The 20,558-nt window shown below is 44.1% G+C and overlaps 1 protein-coding gene across 2 annotated transcripts in view; it reads right to left on the reverse strand.

The window, feature by feature from the left end:
* Positions 1-20,558, reverse strand: part of LOC114702493 (serine/threonine-protein kinase TNNI3K) — a 273,778-nt gene that overhangs the window by 20,822 nt on the left and 232,398 nt on the right. The window lies entirely within an intron of this gene.

Consider the following 20,558-nt stretch of genomic DNA (forward strand, 5'->3'; position numbering starts at 1 on the left):
TCATTATTTTTTTTCCTATAAGGGAGCTGCAGTGATGACAGATCATGCCATGTGCCTGAGGTCACCTGGCTGGTAACAGTGAGACAAGAGGGATACTTCAGTGTGTTTCCATTCACTGTTCATTGGCTGCTAGGCTACAGCATGCCTTGTGGTGGGTTGTGGGGAGGCCTGGGGTTCTTAGTCATCTGGGTCTTCAGTTTTCAGTCTGGAAGGCAGACATCAGAGCTTCTGGACACAGGCCTCTGGAATCTTTGCAGGGACATGCTTGTATTTTACACATCTGAATCTGGTCTTAAACTCTCTCCCAAAGCCAGGCACTTAGGCAAGGTGACCATTGGCTCGAATCTGTGGCAGTCACCAACTTTAGTCCAGACTTGAGTCATGAGTGTCCCAGAAGGATGTGAACAGTGCTGTACTGGGATTTCTTCCTTAGTGATTATACTTAGGCACACACAGTTCAGCCTCTGAGATAAGTACCTCTCACATTATTGGACCATTTGGGAAAAGACCGATTCTGTCATGCAATTCATTAAGACAAAATGCCCTCAGGATGCATCTGTACACTGTGGAGGGGAAGTTGTGAATCTCTTACTACAGATATCCCCCAGCCACCTCTCAGGAAGTGTACCTCTCACTGTCTCTTAATGTGAGATCCAGATCTGAAAGGAAGTGGTATCTGGGGACCTGGTAATCGGAGCCATGGCACGTTCCCATAGGAACGCTAGGCCCTTGCTTCCTTTATTTATGCAGCTTTGCGGCAGCTGCCACCTTTGGATTCTGGCTCCAGAAAGCGAAGGCAGCAGATCCAAGCGCAGAACCACCTTGACTGTCTCTCTGTGAAGCCTTTGAGTACTCAGCCCTCTATTTGTGTCTGGCCCTGATTCATCATGGGCCTGAATGCTTCACCTGCTATATCAAGTTTCCAGTCTAGCCTGAGACAGATTTCACAAAAAGGAACAAACACTGGCCAGCAAATCTCAGCATGGGAACTTTGCAAAGAAAGAAGGGTAGGGAATGAGGCTGATGGTAATTATTCCTGCCTTCCATCACTGGAGGATATTGATATACATATGTCCCTCATTTTATTTTATTTCTTGTTCTACCAGGGTTTCAGCCACCTGCTTGGAAGATTAACAACGGTTGGATGCAGACCCAGAATCACTGGGCTTTGGAGAAGTTATTATTCATAGCAGAAACAGCATTATGAATAGACTAGCGTGGGTTTTAAAGAAATCCTGACTTATTCTCTGAGATCAGAGCACTTCACATTTAAGCAGAAAAAGCTAATGACATGCACTCACTCTCTAGCTGTCTATTCCTTCAGCAGGGCCCCTGGTCTTTCTTTCTTTCTTTTTTTTTTTATACAAAACTCATCATGCTTGGCTGAAATGACCTGCTCACACTGTGAGGACCAAAACTGGATCCATACTGCTGATCCCTTAGCCTGGAAAACACTGGGGCTTTAGCAGTCACTTTCTAGACAAAAGAAGGAATAAGGCAAGCAAAGAGGGGGTTGTGGAAATGGTAGCATCTGGGAGCTGTGGGCATGGCTCAATTGGTAAAGGTTTGCCTTGCAAGCATGAGAGCCTGAGTTCTCTCCTCAGAATAGGGCATGGTACACATCTGCCGTCCCAGCATTCCAGGGGTGTAAGCAAGAGGATCAGAAGTTTAGAGTAATCCTTGGCTATAAGAAGCTTGAGGACAGCCTGGGTTACATGTGACCAAAAACCAATCAAGCAAACTAACAAAAAAAAAAAAAAAAAAAAAAAAAAAAAAAACCAATAAACTAACCTGTAACTAACTGGTGAATGGAGGGAGAAGGTGCAGAAACAGCATGGATGGAAGTACATGAGACTGATTCTGTTAAGTCTATATTAATGCTTAATAATTCTTCTAGCCACCATAACCAAAGATCAGACTGTCACACTCGACAGACCCTTTTGGGTCACTTCATCAGTACGTTCCTACTTCTCTGGCCCAATATTCCCCCGAGGTACACTCTCCTTCTGGTTCTTCTTGCTCCAGCTGGGTGCTACTAGGTCAACTGTCTGCCCTCAGGACCTGAACACACTTTTGCCAGACTCATCTTCTAAATCCAGCACTGTAACTAATTCAGCTCCTCAGAGATCTTAATGCATAGAGTTGTTTTGGGCACTGGTTCTCAGGAGGTAATTCCTGGATTATCAGCTTTAAAATCCCTTGTGAGTAGGCTGTAATTGCAATTTCTACTTCCATCACCCTGCCAGGCCTGAAACTTGGGCAGTGGGCCCAGTTATTTGTGTTTCAAGAGGCCTTCAGGTGAGTCCAACCTGTGCTCATTTTGACAGTTAGTAACTTTGTCAAAGACCTTGACCTGCGGACTCAGATAACTGAATCTAAGAGCCCTTCTTGCCTCATGGCCTAGTCCCACACCCTCTTTTTATACCTGGCTGTATTCTCACCCCATGGCCTAGTCTCACACCCTCTTCCTGTATCTGGCTGTATTCTCACCCCATGGCCTAGTCCCACACCCTCTTCCTGTATCTGGCTGTATTTCTTACATGAATCACTTTCTAACCTCAGCTTCTTCATCAGATAGGTGAGTGGGACTTGGTTCACCTTGCCTGTGAGAACTGCACACAGCACACCAAGCAGAGTGATTGATCACAGCACCTACATTTATGGAGCTTGACCCAAGCCCACCACTGCTGACTCTCCTTACCATCCCTGTGCTGACACAGAAGCCTGTTGTTGTAGTTAGATCCAAAGACCCACTTCCCATTTCCTGGGCAGGCCTTGGGCCTCTAATACTGGGCCTTGCTAACCTTTGGGCTCAGGTACTTGATGTGTGTCAGTGAGGAGTCGATGCCAGAAAATTCTTGACAGTAATTAAGCATCTTGAGGAAGAATCTCTGTGTGAATTGGATGGGGTGAAAATTCTAATGGAAGTTAATGAGACATTGACTTACTCTCTGACCCGAGAAAATAGGATAATTTAGTTCTTTTATTCCCATCTGTAAAATGGGATTAATGCTATTAACCTCCTTTAAAGGAATTATACCTGCAGGTAGAGGATACATTAAAAATTACCCACAGTATAGAAAACGGTTTCCATTACAGATAATGAGTAACACCTGCCAAATGAGGGGCAGAAGGAAGGCGCGCTATTAATAATCTCTACCATCAGAGCTGAGCTGAGCTGATGGTGTTTTTGTTTGGTTTAGAATGGCTGTAACATTTCCTTGCTGTTCCATTCTGGGAACACATGCAGCCAATACTGTCGTCTACAGTTCTGTTGAATTTGGACAGAGGTTTCTGAAGAAATGGTATCTACTGTGGAGTTAAAAGTTAGCAATTCGGTTTTGGAGAGCTGACAACATGGCCACTTTATCTAAGTAGAATACAACGACCCTGAATGAGGACGCTTCATCTATATAGAGCATGATGGCCCTGAACAAGGCCACTTTAACTATGTAGAACATGCTGACCCTGAATAATTCCGTAAGTAAGCTGCCTTCACTGGTCAGGGAAAGGTCAGGGAACAACTGACCATGTTAATATATAGAGTCATGGGTAGTGGAGGAGTGTGGTGTTTGAAGTAGTGAGCCATACTTCCCATCATTACTAATTACTATTTCCTACTGAAGCTGCATGCAGAATATTTTATGCCATCTCCAAAACAACACACATCAGCTCTGGATTTAGACAGACTGGGCAACCCCCAACTTACCTGTCTACTACCTAGGGTCTATTTCCTAACTGTTCTGACCTGCTTTCCAACCTTGAAAAGGAATAAGAATGAAACTCACCTGTATAGTGCTTGTCTAGCATGCTCAGGGCCCTAAATTTATTCTTTGCCACTGGTGAGAGAGCGAGAACAAGAGAAACAGAGACAGACAGAGAGACACAGGCAGACAGACAGACAGACAGATAGAGACATACAGATAGATACACAGACAGAAACAGAAGCACACATACATACATACATACAGACAGACAGACAGACAGACAGATAGATAAGTAGGTAAGTAAATAGACAACAGATAGGTACAGAGACAGACAGAAGCATACAGATAGACTGACAGACACAGAAGCACACATACATGTAGATAGATAGGTAGATAGACAGACAGAGACATATAGACATATAGACATATAGACAGCCAGACACAGAAGCAGATATCTAGCTAGCTAGATAAACAGATAGATGATAGATCGATCATGTTTCTGTCAGGTAGCTGAGAATATTTACTAGGAGTATTTGTAACATTCACTAGTCCTGAGCTCTACTTAGCATTTCCATTTCTGATGACTGATGGACAACAGAGAGAAGAGTAGCAGCTCTATTGAAATGAGCCTTTCTGCTGATGCTCCTCCTACATTCCAATTCACCCTCACAACAGTGAGCACAGTTCAGCAAGGTCCATCCACACCCAGGAACTGCTTGAAGGCACCATAGGGTCCTTTCAGAGTATCAGCTGGTGAACCTCTGACAAACGCAGAGTGGTAGAGAAATGCTTTAATACATTTGCCCCTGGCATTTCGGTCAGAATGCATTTATTAGCTGGTATCTCATCCTCAGTGGCAAAAATAAACAAGGGCTTAAATGATCTGGCTGTAAACACTCTGTAAGATCTGCACTTCTATGCTCTGCTCCATGATTCATGCAGAAAGCTGCGATTTTGGTGTCTGGGTGAATTTGCCTGTATAAACGTCCAGAAGCCTTTGAGAAAGCCAAGAAAACACGGTTATCATTAGCTACCTGACAGCCTTTCCCAGGGAGAGCAGGCAGGCATTGCTGCAGCAAGATAACTTTATTTAATTAGTTGCTGGAAGATTATTTACTCGCTTCGTAAAACAATGGCCTGTCAGCGGCAGATTCTCCCAGCTTTTACAGATGTGTCTGTGGCTTCTGAAGTCTTTACACAGATGCATTTGAATATGCTTTCAGGTGTCCTTTATGTGAGCATTTGACAGGATAATAGAATTAAATTTGCTGAATTTCACTAAACTCTGAAGTAATATGTCACCAGCTTCGCTTACTTTTCAAAAAATATTTCCCCCTGGTAATACTCATCAATCTAGCTCTTCAAACCCTAAACACGAGACTCTGAAACAAAAAGGATGACTCCATCAGTTAAGCAACTGACAGGAAGTTAAGTAGCGAGCCATCCTGTGTGTGGTAACAACGGCTCTGGGTAAGAGCAGCCTTGCTTAGATTCAGGAGCAAGTAAGGGAGAGGAGAGGGGTACAGAAAACATGGTTCTTCACACAGGTAGAGAATTGTTAGAAAGGTCTCCTGCACAAACACAGAGAAGAGCATCCTTTACTTTAGGCAATGGCCAATGTCCCTGTCTCCACTTTGCAGGGACGCACTCTGATGAGGATAGTCATTTCACCGGATCGAAGGGCTTTACTCACTGAGAGGTGATGTGGCCTCAGTACACCTCCGAGTCCTAGGGAAACTGCTCAACAAGTGCTGGCCAAGTGAACAAACCGGAAACCTTTGCATTTGCGATCCGCCTGCCCCTCCTCCTCTGCTGTGATCTCAGGCCTGTCAGAAGAGCTTGTCGGTGCACACAGAGTGAGCAGAGTGTTCTGTGGATTCCAACAACAAATCTCTTTGATAAAGGATTTGTTAAGAGTCCAAGAGCTAGCATCAACGTTGAAGTGCCAACTGTGATTTCTTCATATGTCACGAGGAGTATCAGTGCAGTGGCAAAATGATCATGGATTCCTGTGGTAAGCAATTTACCCAGAGGAGAGGCAGAGAAGCCAGTTCAAAGAACTCACTTAAAATCCATCCCCAAGTTAGGAATGTTAGTGGGGAAGTTTTGTCGGAGTCAGGCATGCTACAAGGAGCACACACCTTGATGAAGAACATGGCAGGAAGCTCTTGCCGGTGAGGTGAGCTGTATAAAGACTTCCCTCTGAGCAGCAGGCGCCAGTTTCTACGTTCAGTGAGCCGGGGATGAGAAGCTGCCACCTGACAGGTGTTATTCTAGGCACTACAGGATGGAGGCAGATGGGACTGTATAGGTGGAGATGCCGTGGAGCAGAAGCACCATATGGCTGAGATGCTGGGCAGTGATTTCAGTAGATCCTAGATCCATCGTGCACCTTTCACTGTGGCAATCAGGAACTGATAGACTGAAAACTGGCTAATTTATTTTCTTTCTATTTTAAAATGGTGACTGGACCTTTTGCTTCCCTTTCTTTGACATTTAAAGAGGGACATTCATTAACAGGTGGCTTGATCAGTACAATACAGGTGACAGACCAATTCCAGGCTTGCTCAATTCCACGAGGCAATGTTGCATTCACAGTGGCTATCAGCTCTACCTGAGTCAGTCACATGTCATCTACATTGCTTCATTCACACCCACCTGTAGCTTATGACAGCCTTGATCATTCACTCAGTGTCACCCAGAGCAATTTCAATGATGACCACTGCCTGTCCTATCTGGTCACATACAGATGGGTACCTGTTCCTTGCCTGGGTGGGGTGAGATCTTAGTGGCCAGAAGTGAAGCCGTGGGTAGGAAGAAGCTCTCATCCTTTCCTTTGTACCTGGATGCAAGGCCGCATGGTCTCCTCTTATTTCTACTTCTGCTCATGTTAAATCCCCACCCACAGCTTCTGCCCCAACTGTACCAACGCTCCAGCTCTCCAGTCACATCCCATGGCTTCCTGTCTCTGTGCCTTTGCCCCAGTGCTCCTGCCTGTCTTGTTAATTCTCCCTAACCCTTCCTAGGCCATCATGGGATCACACCCTTGCTTCAGCATGTTGCTTCTGACACCCTCAGTAAACCACACGTCTCTCCAGGGCTGGAATGATGTATCATGCACCACTGTGTTTCCAACATCTGCTGGAGAACAGCATTTAGCAGGCACTTAGAAGGATGCAAACACGAATGCTGATGTAGCAGTGTAGCAACCTCACAGAGGGAAATGGAGTCAAGTAGATGAAGGGGTTAGAGCAATAAGGGAACCCACAGGTATGTTTGGTGTTTTCTCATCTATAAGTAATAATAATCTAATTATTTCAATGAAGAAAATATAGCTAATAAGCAAGGATATACGACAAGAATATATGCCGGGTGGTGGTGGTGCATGCCTTTAATCCCAGCACTCTGGAAGCAGAACCAGGAGGATCTTTGTAGTTCGAGGCCAACCTGATCTGCAGAGTGAGATCCAGGACAGGCACCAAAGATACTCAGAGAAACCCTGTCTCAAAGAAACAACAACAAAAAATTGTCAAGAGGTTATAAAAGATCAGCCCATCCAAACACCATGGTGTCTGATAGATACTGTGAAGGAGCTCAGCATATATTTGTAATAAGGAATTAACTTTCCAATTCTAGCTATGTTTAAATTATACACAATGTTCTAGACAGTTGAGTCTTTCCTTAAGGTAAAGATGCCTCATTATTTATTTACTTATGTATTTAACCAAATGTATATAAATGGATCTCAATGGTTTTGAACAAATTACAACAGAGGGTGTTGGCTTGTATCTCAGTGGGTAGAGGCATTTGTAATAAGCCTGACAACCTGAGTTCAGTCTCACATGGTTGAAGGAGAGATCCTACACCAGAAGTCATCCTCTGACTTCTTCATGCATGCTCTGGTGCTCACCTGTGCACACACACAAACATGCATACAGAGACATACTCACACAATCATGCATATAGACACTTACATACACACATGCATACATGTGCACGTACATCCAAATGCACACTCCAAACACATAATACACACGTGCTAAATGCATGCAATTTTTAAAAAGAAAGGTGTCATCCCAGTTTACTAGCCAGTAATGGAAAAGGGCTCAAAGGAATGTTATAATCTTTCAATTATGTTTTATCCATATTTTAAAACATAAAGGTATATATCAATTTATTAATTGCCCTTAATAATTATGTAAACCTGTTAAACCTTCCCTAAACTCAGAATTAGCCACCCTTTACAAAGGGAAATAGCCATGTTGATGTAGAAGCAACAAGAATTTTTCATAAATCTGAAACTCATTTGGCAGTTACTACCCCCTGGCCACACACATATGTTCCACCCAGTAATGCATGACAGGGAAAGCCAGCAACAGACATCATTTCTATTTGTTTCATAGTCCTGTAATTTATTTTGCCATGTGTTGGTTGAGCTGAATAAGAATCATTTTCCATGAATAATAAAGGGGATTTTAGAACCCAATAGAAGAGACTCATTTGCTTGAAACCAGTGTATTTAGGTGGCTGCCCTTGAGCATCTGAAATCCTCTCCGTTTTTGTACTGGACTATATATAGCTTTCAGTCAGCACATCCACAGAAATTAAGGCAAAAGTCCCCTCCACAGCCCTCCGGTGTTCTCCTTCCTGCCATGTACTCTATCAGTTGGCATTACAGATACACATCACATAGATGTGCTAAGTGAATGAAGATAGAAACAACCTCTGCTAAGAAGGCAGACACTTTCTGCCACGTGGACACGGGGGACTGGGACTGCAAAGTGGCAGCTTAATAACCTTTGGGGAAGTAAGTTATGGGGAGAGAGGAAGTTGGGGTGCATCCTAAATACAGTAGAGACTGGAGCGACACACCTACAATTTCAATGTGCATTCTCCACACAGCACGTGTCTAACGCTTGTTAAGGTGCTCACTGAGACCAGCTAGGTCTCTGAGCCTGTCTATTTACAGATTCCCTCAGATGTTGTAGCTACTGCTCAGGGGCCACACTGTGAGCACCAAGTGTGTACTCACTTGCCCCATTATGGATGCCCTGCGGATCCTGACACCCTACCCAGGAAGTAGTTTGTGGTGTCACATGGGGGATCAGTATGAGAGCAGCCCTCTGGATCTCACTACAGCAGCTCAGCAAGGATTGAAAAGCCAGTCTGATCCGGGCTCAAACCATGGCGCTGCAGTTTACTAGCTGCAAAGCTTCCAGCAGGTCTTTCACCCTTTCTGCCTTTAGCCTGCTCCTTGGTGGAGTGCTGATGGATGGTTCTTACCTTGTTAGGGACTAGCCTACCAAAAATTCACAATGTCGGAACCACGGTTAGTGATCAAAGCACACACTATATCTTCTCCTCCATGGTTTGGCCAGTTTGATATCACCATCAGTTGGCGTAACATAGCTATCCACCGCTTATCTCTCCTAGAGCTGAGGCAATGCCCAGCTCTACTGAGGGAGCAGTTATAACCCTCACTGACTGGGAAGGAAAGACTCGATTATGATCAGGAAACAAAACAGATTTCATTTGCTCACTGTCTTTTTGAAAGAGAATATCCAGCATGGAAAATATCCACTCATGAATTTTTCAGACTTATTTGCAATTGAGACCCTTCACACATCTGCTCGTTAATACAGGCATCCAGCTAATGTCACAGATATTAACAGCGGATGCCATCCTTTCTCCTGTGGCTAATACAGGAACTGTTTCCTTCTGGGCCCACAATGTTTTCTGATAGCTTTAATCACTGTTACTTAAGTAGAAAAAAAATACAGGTTCCCATAGATTCTAAAGAGATAAGAAACAAAGCCCCTTTAAAATAACATCCTTTTTAAATACAAGCAAGCGAAAGAAGAAAACTGTCACTGTTGCTATTCTACAGGGGTTCGATTCAGTCCATACAGAAGACACTAAAGGTGAAAAGAAAGAGAATCTATGGAAAATTAAAGCTGTCGCTCTGTGCTGTGCCATTGTGTGAGCGACTTCAAAAATCCATTTGGAAATCATGGCTCTTGTATCGTAGTCATTACCGAGACACTAGCATCACCCACTTATTACTGCAAACATAGCAACAGTTGCCATGTGAGCAAGAGATCTGCAACACAAACAGTGGAGACGGGTGGCGCTGGGCGGGGCGGCCAGAGTCAGGGCTGAGGCTCCGAGCACAGTGCCACCTGTATGGGTTTAATTAGGCTGGCTGTTCTCTTTGGTCCCTGTGTTGTGCCCTGTCAGGCATTTCAGGAGAACAGAAGCAGTCTCAAAAAGCGGCATTTTGGATTAAATCTTACGTCGGTGGCACACAAAACAGAACCAAAGGCAGAGTCTTGCTTTGATGTGCACAAAGGTAGACCCGTAGCCAGGGCTTCTCTTCATTTCCGGGAATGAGACCCCCACTCCCTCTAGTCATCAGAAAGTCGGCCCACTTGTTGCTGTCACAATGTGTCATTCCATCTAATTGAAGACGGAGAAGTCTGTCACCATTTACTTAGCAGTCCCCCTCTGGCGAATCTTCACAGGTTCCCTTCATGTGGCTGGGAATTAGTTAATTAGTATTACAAAATGCATCACGAGGAACAGGCCCTTCAGGTTACCAAGGAGCCCTTTAGGGCTGCTAACAAGCTTGCTGTGGGACAGGGAAGAGCGGGGCTGAGTGGCGGAGCAGCCCAGCTGAGGAGGCTTCGCTGTTCTCTCTCAAGTGAGCTGTTGTAACCTAAATGTGTCACTTTCTCACTCCTTTCATGCAAATCTTTTATGTGTGGCAATAAATCCTGGTCCTCACAGCTTTCTTTTTAAGAGATACCAATTTTACACACACTGGGGTTTTCTCCCATCTTCACTTTTATTAATTTCCCATTCTCCCAGCACTTCTTCCGAACAGAATATTTTGTTTGATATTCTTTCTTTGACATTTTTCACAGAGAAAGGTTGTTTAAACCTAAGGGTGGCTTTTAAAAGTCAGGGACAGGATTGACATTTTTCATACGCTTCTTAACTTTGAGCTGTATGCCGTTTTTTAGGTGGGGATTCTCCAATCTCTCTCGGCTGCACGCCCTGCAGTGCACCCACTGATCGCCAGATGGCACTAGTGAGCAAGCCACCCCACCAAGGAGACTAGCAGGGCTGTTCGGGTTCTCACCAGCAGGGGGAGGCACGCGGGAGCCCTGTCTCACTGGCAGAGCAGAAGCACAGAGCGCCTAGGGCAGTAGTTGGCTCTGGGGGGTCTTTATTTCACTTCTGCATCTGGGAATTGTTGGCAAATGTCACTGTGGTACTTCCAGACATGACACCCAGGACTGCACTGAATGAAGAGTATTTATGAAAATATTAAGTGGCTTTTACGATACAAATGAATTTCTAGATTTTTGAACCTTCATGGAAATACCTTTAACATCCACTCTCCTTAATTTTTGTTTCACGCTTGTGTTTATGCGTGGGTGTGTCCTTTTGTGTTTGTGCCTTTCTCTGCGTGTGCGTCTTTGCGTGTAGAAGTGGCACTGTCCGTATGTGGAGGTCAGAGGACAGCCCTGAATTTGAGTCCTCATTTGTACTTAGGTTGAGACCTTTGCTGTCTGCAGTTGCCAGTTGCACGTAGCAGTGGCTTGACTGCACACTTAAGAAGATGCCCCTGCCTCCACTCCCGTCTCTCCTTAACAGCACAGTGACTGCAGATATGCACTAGGCTTCTGGCTTTTATGTGGGTTCTGAGGATACAAAAGCAGGTCCTCATGCTACTGACCAGCTCTCGCCCCCTTGTACTTTACTGGACATCAGGCTCATATAGCAAGGAGGCATCAGACGACACAGCAGCATGCTTGGCCACGGGTTTCCTTCTTAGCCCCGCACTCCAAGAAGCCAGAAGCTTTTCTGCTTCTGTTAATTAGGAAAATTCACGGACAACTAAAAAATTTGAAGTTAGAAAGAAAAAGATAAAAGGAGCAGCTGACAGACATGCCGGTACCTGCTGAGATTCTGACTTCTCTGTGACATTTTTATTTTTTCACTTCAGATCCTTAATGAGCTGAGTAACTGACCTTGAGCAAGTGAGTGTCATAAAAATTATATACTCCGGAGATGACAAATATCCAGGAAAAAGGTGCCTTGCCCCTAGATTTAGACGAGTAACATCTTACCCCCCTCATTCTACAGCAGTGGAGCAGCAGCTTCACAGAGGCACATATCCAGACAGTCCTTCCTCTTGGCACAGTGAGCCTGGCTGAAGGACTGTGAAAGCAATATCGAGATGCCCAAATAAGCTTCCTCGAGAAAGCTCATTAGCTGTACTCTCAACCAGCCATCTTGGAGTAAGCTAATGACCATTTGGAAAGTCGATCACACTATCTTCTTGTTGTTTTCTCAGATTTGTAAATCTCAATGTGATTCATATGTAACATCAGTTTTGGGTCTTGAACCCCCATTGTGTCTATGAATGAGAAGCACAGTGCCTTCCTTCCCAAGAGTGAAAAACTTTTTATTGATGGAGTGACAGGGTTAGTCCTGGCATGCTGGAAAGCGAGGCTGGGAGTGTGGCTTTTTGCTCCAGTTGAGTCTATGGGCAGCAGATTATAGTCTGTCCCTAGGAGGTAACATGAAGCAAGGTGACCAGTGTCAGGGTTAGTCAACGAGGAGGGAATTTCTCTGTCAGCAAAAGAAGTGTAGACTCAGTGCCCAAGTGCCCAAGGTTCTATTGTATCTGGCAGACTCTTCTGTGTGAGTCCATTCAGCACCTTGGACAGCTCCTTGAAGGTTGTCATGGATTCTGTGCTTGGCTCTTTTGCTTCTTTTAAAAAAAAAATTTAAACTTTATTTTCAAATTTTTAAATTTAATTTTACATATCAGCCACAGATTCCCCTGTCCTCCCACCTCCTGTCCCCCGCCCCGCCCTCCTCCCAATCCACCCCCCATTCCCATCTCCTCCAGGGCAAGGACTCCCCTGGGGATTCAGCTCAGCCTGGTAGATTCAGTCAAGGCAGGTCCAGTTCCCTCTTCCCTTCACCCAGGCTGAGCAAAGTGTCCTAGAATAGGCCCCAGGCTCCAAAAAGCCAGCTTATGCTCTAAGGACAGGTCCTAGTCCCACTGCCTGGGGGCCTCCCAAACAGTTCAAGCTAATCGACTGTCTCACTTATCCAGAGGGCCTGATCCAGTTGGGGGCTCCTCAGCCATTGGTTCATAGTTCATGTGTTTCCACTAGTTTGGCTATTTGTCCCTGTGCTTTTTCCAATCATGGTCTCAACATCTCTCATTCATACAATACCTCCTCTTTCTCATCGACTGGACTCCCGGAGCTCCACCAACATGCTCAGCTATGTTCATATCAGCATTGTCTGTAATAGCCAGAACCTGGAAACAACCTAGATGCCCTTCAACTGAAGAATGGATAAATAAAATGTGGTGTGTATACACAATGGAGTACTACTCAGCAGAGAAAAACAATGGCATCATGAGGTTTTCAGGCAAATGGATGGATCTAGGAATAATCATCCTGAGTGAGGTAACCCAGACTCAGAAAGACAAACATGGTATGGGCTCTTTTGCTTCTTGAAAGTAGTTTGACAGGCTCAGGTTCCAACATTAACTTATTTTTCTGCTGTTTAATAGCTTCACATCCATTATTTAAAACTGTGTGAGTCTCAATTTGCTTTCCGTGAAGAATGGGAACTGTCAGCAATACTTCACAAGATTGTGATTAGATGCCAATATCTTTATGGGAGGCAGCCGTGCTCACCCGTTCCACAGTAGGTATTTAGTACTTATCTTGTGCTGGACGCTATCCTAAGAATTCAGCACAGCAACAAAAGGAGAGCTGTTTACAAACACAAAATGCTTACAGTCTAGGCAGATGTGAACAGAAAAGCAGATGGCTGGCTTCTTTGACCTGAAGTTCTCACACTGATTCTTAATTGGCCTCAAAGCAGAATTTTCATGGGCTTTGTGTGGCAGACACAACACTGACCCAAGCAAGGTAGGAGGTCAGATGATAAACATCTTTAAAAAGCTGCAGCCCTGGAGCTAGAAAGATGCCTCAGAAATACTACTCTTCCAGAGGACCTGAGCTAAGTTCCCAGCACCCAGGTTGGGCAGTTTACAACCAACTGTAACTCATCTCCAGGGTTCCAATGCCCCTTTTTGACTTCTTTGGGAACCTGCCCCTTTTTGACTTCTTTGGGAACCTGCACATACATGTTATCCACTCAAAATGACACACACACACACACACACACACACACACACACACACACACACACATACACACACACAAATAAAAAGAATAAAAATCTCTAGAATCCTCAGGAGGAAACTAAGGTGGAGAAAACTAGGAAACATAAAATCCACTGTACACAAGAGACTCAAAACCTGAATGCCCTATTTTGCCCTGGGCTCCAGGCAGCACGAAAAGAAAAAACAAATATAGCCCAAGGCACCATCGTCACACATATAGAAACATTAGAAGAGGCTCATGAGCAATAATCCTGGGTGTTAGTGTCCCAAGATGACAAAAGAGTGAGCCAGTTCATCTGTGAGGTGTCCCACTCAAAGCAAGAGGAAGGGAGAAAGAAGCCATAAGCTTTACCGCCCATAACAGAACTAGGAAGTCCAAAGGCAGGAGAGAGACAGGGCAGGCAGGAAGGCCACAGAAACCACAGAAATAGCAATGCAACTAGAACATAAAGACCGAAGATGGAAAGTCTGGGTATAGAGCATAAAATACACATTTTAAGGGAAGAAGAGTAAACTTATATAGAAGGGAAAATGCCTTTTAAAACTGCCTTACAAAATTTTAAACAACAACAAATATAATAGAAAGAAGTAAAAAAGGACTTAAGTTGCAAATAGACAGAAAAACAGACAGAGCTATTCAGAGCATTAATAAGATTTAAGTGTAAAAAATTATTTATAGTATAGCAGAGAGATAAGGGGTGGAAGTTTCACCCTCCCACAGAGACACACAGGCATACTTGATTTACTCACAAAGACCTTAGACACTTGCCCTTGCACATCTTCCTGACACATGTGCCTGTGTGTATATAGCATACTCTATTTGCATATATTCTTATTAGGTGTATTTTAAATACACTTGATGATATACATCTAATGAGGGTTTTCAAAGAGCATAAAGATAAGGTAAAACAATGTTTTCTGATAGCTGAGAATCATCTAGAATTTCTGAAAGCTACAGAGACTCAGCTTCTGGAACCTAGAAAACATAAGAGAAATAACACTAAACTATCATAGCATTACAAGAGTGAGATACCAAAGACAAGGAAAAGCTTCAAGGTTAGTTAGGAAGGACAGATTGGGAACAAAAGACAGATAACAAGATTTATAGGTAAAATGTTAATAGTAACAGGAACCTGCCAACTCCCCAAATCCTGCATCCACAGAATATCTGTCTCTAAAGAGAAAAGGAAAGGAATCATCTCACATCTGGATTAATACATCCACTTCTGTTACACTAAAGCAAAGTTTAAGATGCATTCGAGGAAGGAAAACAGGACCAGAAGACAGATGCGACAGGTCAGAGCCATGAATAAAAAGTAAATCTGGCTAAGTTTAAAGAAACGACAGATTTGCAGAACAGTATCCAAGTGTGAAATTCCAAAAATTACAGTGAAGCAAAAGCACTGGGAAGTAAATACGATGACGTGAAGGTAAGGTGGCAGAGAAAGGGCTCGGCAGGTCAGGGTACACATTGCTCCTCAAGAACCCAGGTTCAGTTCCCAACAACTTCATCAGGCAACTCACAGCCAGTGACTTCATCGCCAAGGGAGTCTGACGGCCTCTTGTGGCTACCACAGGCAACAGCACTCGTGTGCAAAACCTCCCACCCCGCCCTGCGCGCAGACACATAATTAGTATTATATTTATATAAAACTAGATGGAATGATTTATAATCAATCTATGGATTTTTGTCTTCTATGAGGGTAGTAAAAATAGAGATCATGATATAATCCATGGATTATATTAAAATTCATCTAAATAAATGCAAAAATGTACTAACTGGATGGAAAAGGAGGCTCACTGTGGGAAGGATGCCAAATCTGTCCATGCCAGTCTGTGAGTTCACCCTCTATACTCAAACTCTTTTCTGTGGTGGAAACATGCAAACTGTTAATATGAAATGGTGACAGCTAGAAGCAAAGAGGTAACAAAGAAGAAGCAGGTCTTAACAGGTAGAAGGACTCCTAATGATGCCACTGGCTCTGAGTTATTAAGGCCATCATCTTTGACACAGGGATAGGAGAATATTTCAAAGGAACAGAAGCAACTTCAACTAGATCTATGTAAGTGAAGACCCCTAATGCAAGGAAAAAGAGCTGCCATGGGTCATTTGGAGAAAGGGATGTCTATTCTTACCTGAAAAGAGGGAGTGTGGCAGAGAGTGACAAATTTATAATCAACCATTCTCTCAGGCTTCCAGCCTGTTTTTCCTGTCTCTTCAACAAAACTTTTCTTAGCCATTTCAGTGCAAGGCAATTTGCTTTTTTAAAAAGTCCCATGATATGAATACGGCTGTTTCCCCTCTCACATCACATGAGGTAAGTGGCAATTATTGTCTTAATAGGAAGCTATTGTTGATTGAATGGGAAGTGCATCCCTGATCCCAAAGGCTCACATATTTGAACATGTGGACCACAGATGGTGGTGTTGTTTGAGAAGATTGTGGAACCTTTAGGAGGTAGAGCCTTGCCAGAGAAATTGAATGAACTAGTGGGGAATAAGACATAATAGTGGGCAAGGTTAAAAATCAATTAGTCTGGGGGGGCTGGCTGACAGATTAAGCATGATATATCTACGGGATGTAGGGTCTATTATAGGATGTCTATAGTGTGTTTATTCAGGAAATTTTTATGAAGGGTCATTTTTGTTTGTTTTTTGAGACAGGGTTTCTCTGTGTAGTTTTGGTGCCTGTCCTGGATCTCACTCTGTAGACCAGGCTGGCCTCGAACTCATAGAGATCTGCCTAGCTCCGCCTCCTGAGTGCTGGGATTAAAGGCGTGAGCCACCACTGCCCGGCTGAAGGGTCATTTTGAAGTTTATAGGATGACCCCAAATTCCAACATTTTGGCCCTAAACAGTAGCACCTTTAGTCATTAAGACTATAATAAATGCTTCACACAATTTTTGCAAACTAGAGTGTTGATGAGAAGAGGAGAATGAGACCACTCAGTTTAGAACCACTGGGATACAGAATGAAAACAAGTTAGCTAATGACATTAGCGTCCTGGATGGAGCGCCACCCACGTTGGAGGCGATGGAGAATCACTGAGGGTTCCAGAGCTCTGCAGGAGGAGGAAGTGTGTGCTAGTGCAGGAGGTGAGAGGGGTGTGGAAGGTAGGGCAGGAGAGAGAGACGCTGAAGACATCAAAATGCTGGGAGAGGTTAAGGCTGTAAGTATGGACTGAGGGGCCCAACACTGTGTGTGAGAGAGAGGGGCTGGGCTGGGGGACTGGAACCAGGAACCAGGCAAACATCATACATGAGCAGAGACAAGGAAGATGTAGGGCCATTTAAAACTACCTTGGGGAGGAAGCTGAAATTAACTGAGAGTTGACAAGGAAAAACGGTTGGGGTGAAGACATGATTAGGAGGCAAGGGGATAATTGAGGGGGAGGGGGCAGGGGGTTACAGAGTGGAAGACCTGACCCATGTGTTCATTTCATAGAGCTATCATATTGCACAATTCCAGCATGCTAGGAAAATTATATGTGAAGAGATTTTTATACATTATATTCACATTGTGTACGTTGAAATATTTTCTCAGCACACTAGGAAAGCTATTTAGAGGAGTCCTTGGATGGGCTCTTTTGTAGTGTGAGAGATTAATCCCAAGGGTGTCTGTTATAGAGCTTTGAATTCTGGGTCCCCAGTGTCTTCCCCTGGACAGCTAACTGTGTCGCAGTACTATTCTCGGAACTCAGCCCCACACAAACACTAATTGGTTTTCGCATCTGAAAGGTTGTTCATCACTTTGTCATTTCTAAATTTAACATGATGTAATCCATGCACAATATGGGAGATTTCAGACCCCGTGGGAGGAGCAAGTGCCACATGTTGGGTTTCTAAATATATCTGGACACAAAATATTTAAAAAGAGGCAGAACTTCAAGAATGGCTTCCTTAATCTCAGATTTTAGTCGATTTGTGATTTTGGTCAGAATTAGCGATTTCCATCAGAATTAGCGATTTCCTATTTTTCACGGAGGAAATACCTGACGTGACTTCTCACCTTGAAATTTGTTTTACTCAGGAAAAGATGATAACAACAACTAGAAACAAGCATGCATGCAAACAGTGGAAACCTACCCTAAACCAAGAGTTTCCAAATTCCAATTTATTGGCAATTGGCGTCAGAACTAGAAGTGTGTGTAAATACACCAGTTAAATATGTTGTTGAGAGGCCCAGGTCTATACAGTAGTGGGGACCACACACCAAGTTGTACGCATTTTCCAGAACCTCAGCAACACACACAACATACATTATAGTTTCCTGTGTAATTGGGCTTGGTAGGAAGCCCAGGTCTGAGACTTACATGGCACAAGGACTCAACCATCCTTTAGAGAAGGCCGTCTTGGTCAAATGTGGTGTTGGCAAAGTGTCCTCGCCCATCTGTGCCAGCAGTTACATCTCCTCCCCACAGAGACCCGCAGGTTAGCACCACACCTCTTTCTTTGAGCTTCACCTGCTTTGCTGTGTAGGGGCTACCCAGAATCTTCAGGGTTTTCTAAAGCTAGATGTCTCCATGATGGGCTTTAATTGGCCCTAGACGCTGGTCCTTTGTGAGTGTCACAGATGATTCTAACTGGCAAAGTTGAGAACCACTGTAGGCAGCTGACCCCGGGGCCCTGCTGGCCCGAGTCCGTCAATTCTGGCCTCCCTGGGCTCTTTCACTTCGAGAACTGACTGGCTACCCACCTTCCTTCCTCTGCCTTCATCACAAAAAGCTGGAAAAGCAGACTTGCAGGGAGTCCTGAATCCATTCCTGGATCAACTTCCAGAACAAAATGGGAGAAGTCCAGAAAACGCAAGCGTTGGCAAAACATAACGAGCTTCTGGAACCCACTGCCTCCTGCGCCAGGGGAATTTAGAAAGCACAGCGAAGGCCCTTGTGGGAATCCAGCTCAGCCTCCTGCTTGTTTTCCATTCACTCAGGAGAGCTGCTTATACGTTCCCCAGTTTCTTCATCTGCAAAAACTGAAAGGTCTGCCTCTGAAAACTTAATTGCATGGCTATTCAAAGTATTTAAAACAGTGTCCAGCACTTCACAGGGGTTTCATGACGGCAGATATTTAAACAGAATGATGAAGAAACAGCCAGTGCCTGTTCGCCGATTCCACTCTGAATTCATAGCAATCACCATATATTGAGCCAATTTATCCCATTTTCATTCTTTATCTGCTATACAAATATTTGTTACATAATGTCCTCATGTCAGTCAAACTGCAAGATAGTTGGGTGTAGTAATGCATAAAAAATACATGATTCTTCTCTTGACTCCTTGCATATTTTCACTAAATGCGTCACTAGGATATTTATATCATGGACTTCAAATAATTCGCTTTGCTTTCTACGGGTGGGACAATAAATAAACTAACCTTCAGTTCACCGATGCTGAAAATGGGGGAACTAAGATGTTCAGGGAGGGAAAATAAAGGCCAAAATAGAGTCCTACCACCACCACAGAGGGAAGAAATTGGTAAAGAAGCTGTGGAGAACACTCAAGGGAGCTGCTCAAAGAAGCAGCCTGGGCTAGTGGCCTGTCTCCTCACCCTGTGTGCTGCTGTGCATCCCATTCTGTGTCACACTCCGAGCGACAAATTCTGACTCCTCTGCAGTAACAGACAGAATTCTGTGAATGGGTTTGCTTGTGTCTGTCAAGCACTCACTGCTCTAGTAGTGCCCCTCCGTGATTCTGCAGCTCAGCCTCTGAACTTCTGCCTCTACTGGACGATTCTCATGTGAACTGTTGCAGAAATATCACGACCGGACTGCTCAGAGGATTGCTTGAAAAAACTACAAATGAGGAATATGAAACAGAGACACAACTGTAAGATGGCAATGTGTCTCAACCCAATCTAATGTGAGTCCTTATGAAACTGTACTGAAGATGGAAATCCAGCGACAACAAACAGTATTGGATATGCCTGGCTACCCATCAAAGCTGCTCATACTTAATTCCAGGATATTCTTTAAATTAGAGCTCTCATGATTCAGCTGTGCATATTGTTATAGCTGTTTCTGAAACTCCTTCTTCAGACCAGGAATACAGGCACAGCTAAAAAGGCACCATTAGCAGTTTGCAGGCAGTGTAAGACCCTTGCAAGTTCCCCTGAACCCTTTGCCACCTCAGAGCTGTGGAGACCTTTCTCAGTGGTAGAAGAGTGCAGTGAGTGGACATGTAACTGGGTCCATGTCCAGAAGCTCTTGGCTCCTGTAGGAGAGAGGTCCTCAGATCATTCATTTCTGGAGGCAAGTTCTGGGTTCCAGGGTTCCCATCAGCTTCACAACTTCTACCTTCTTGGTTCTAATTCAGAGCATGGGCTCTGCCAACCTTGCTCATATTAGTGAACTCTGACTTCACCCATTGTTCTCCCTCATGTGCTTAGTTAGACCAATAATAGATGCTCCATGTCCAAGAGCCAGACACATTCCTTCTCACTGGCGACCATGCAGTAAATGCTGACTTTCTCGGTAACAATATTTTCATATCTAGTAGGTAACAGCATTCTGGATCTGTGTCCTTCAGCCTGTGACTATAGTTCTCTCTGATGGTGGTTAAATGCATCTTGTCTCCTTGACACTGGGACTGTGTTCAGTGATTAGCTGATGCCAGAGGCTAAAACATGAG

This window comes from Peromyscus leucopus, chromosome 6 (genome assembly GCF_004664715.2).
Source record: "Peromyscus leucopus breed LL Stock chromosome 6, UCI_PerLeu_2.1, whole genome shotgun sequence".
Lineage (NCBI taxonomy): Eukaryota > Metazoa > Chordata > Mammalia > Rodentia > Cricetidae > Peromyscus > Peromyscus leucopus.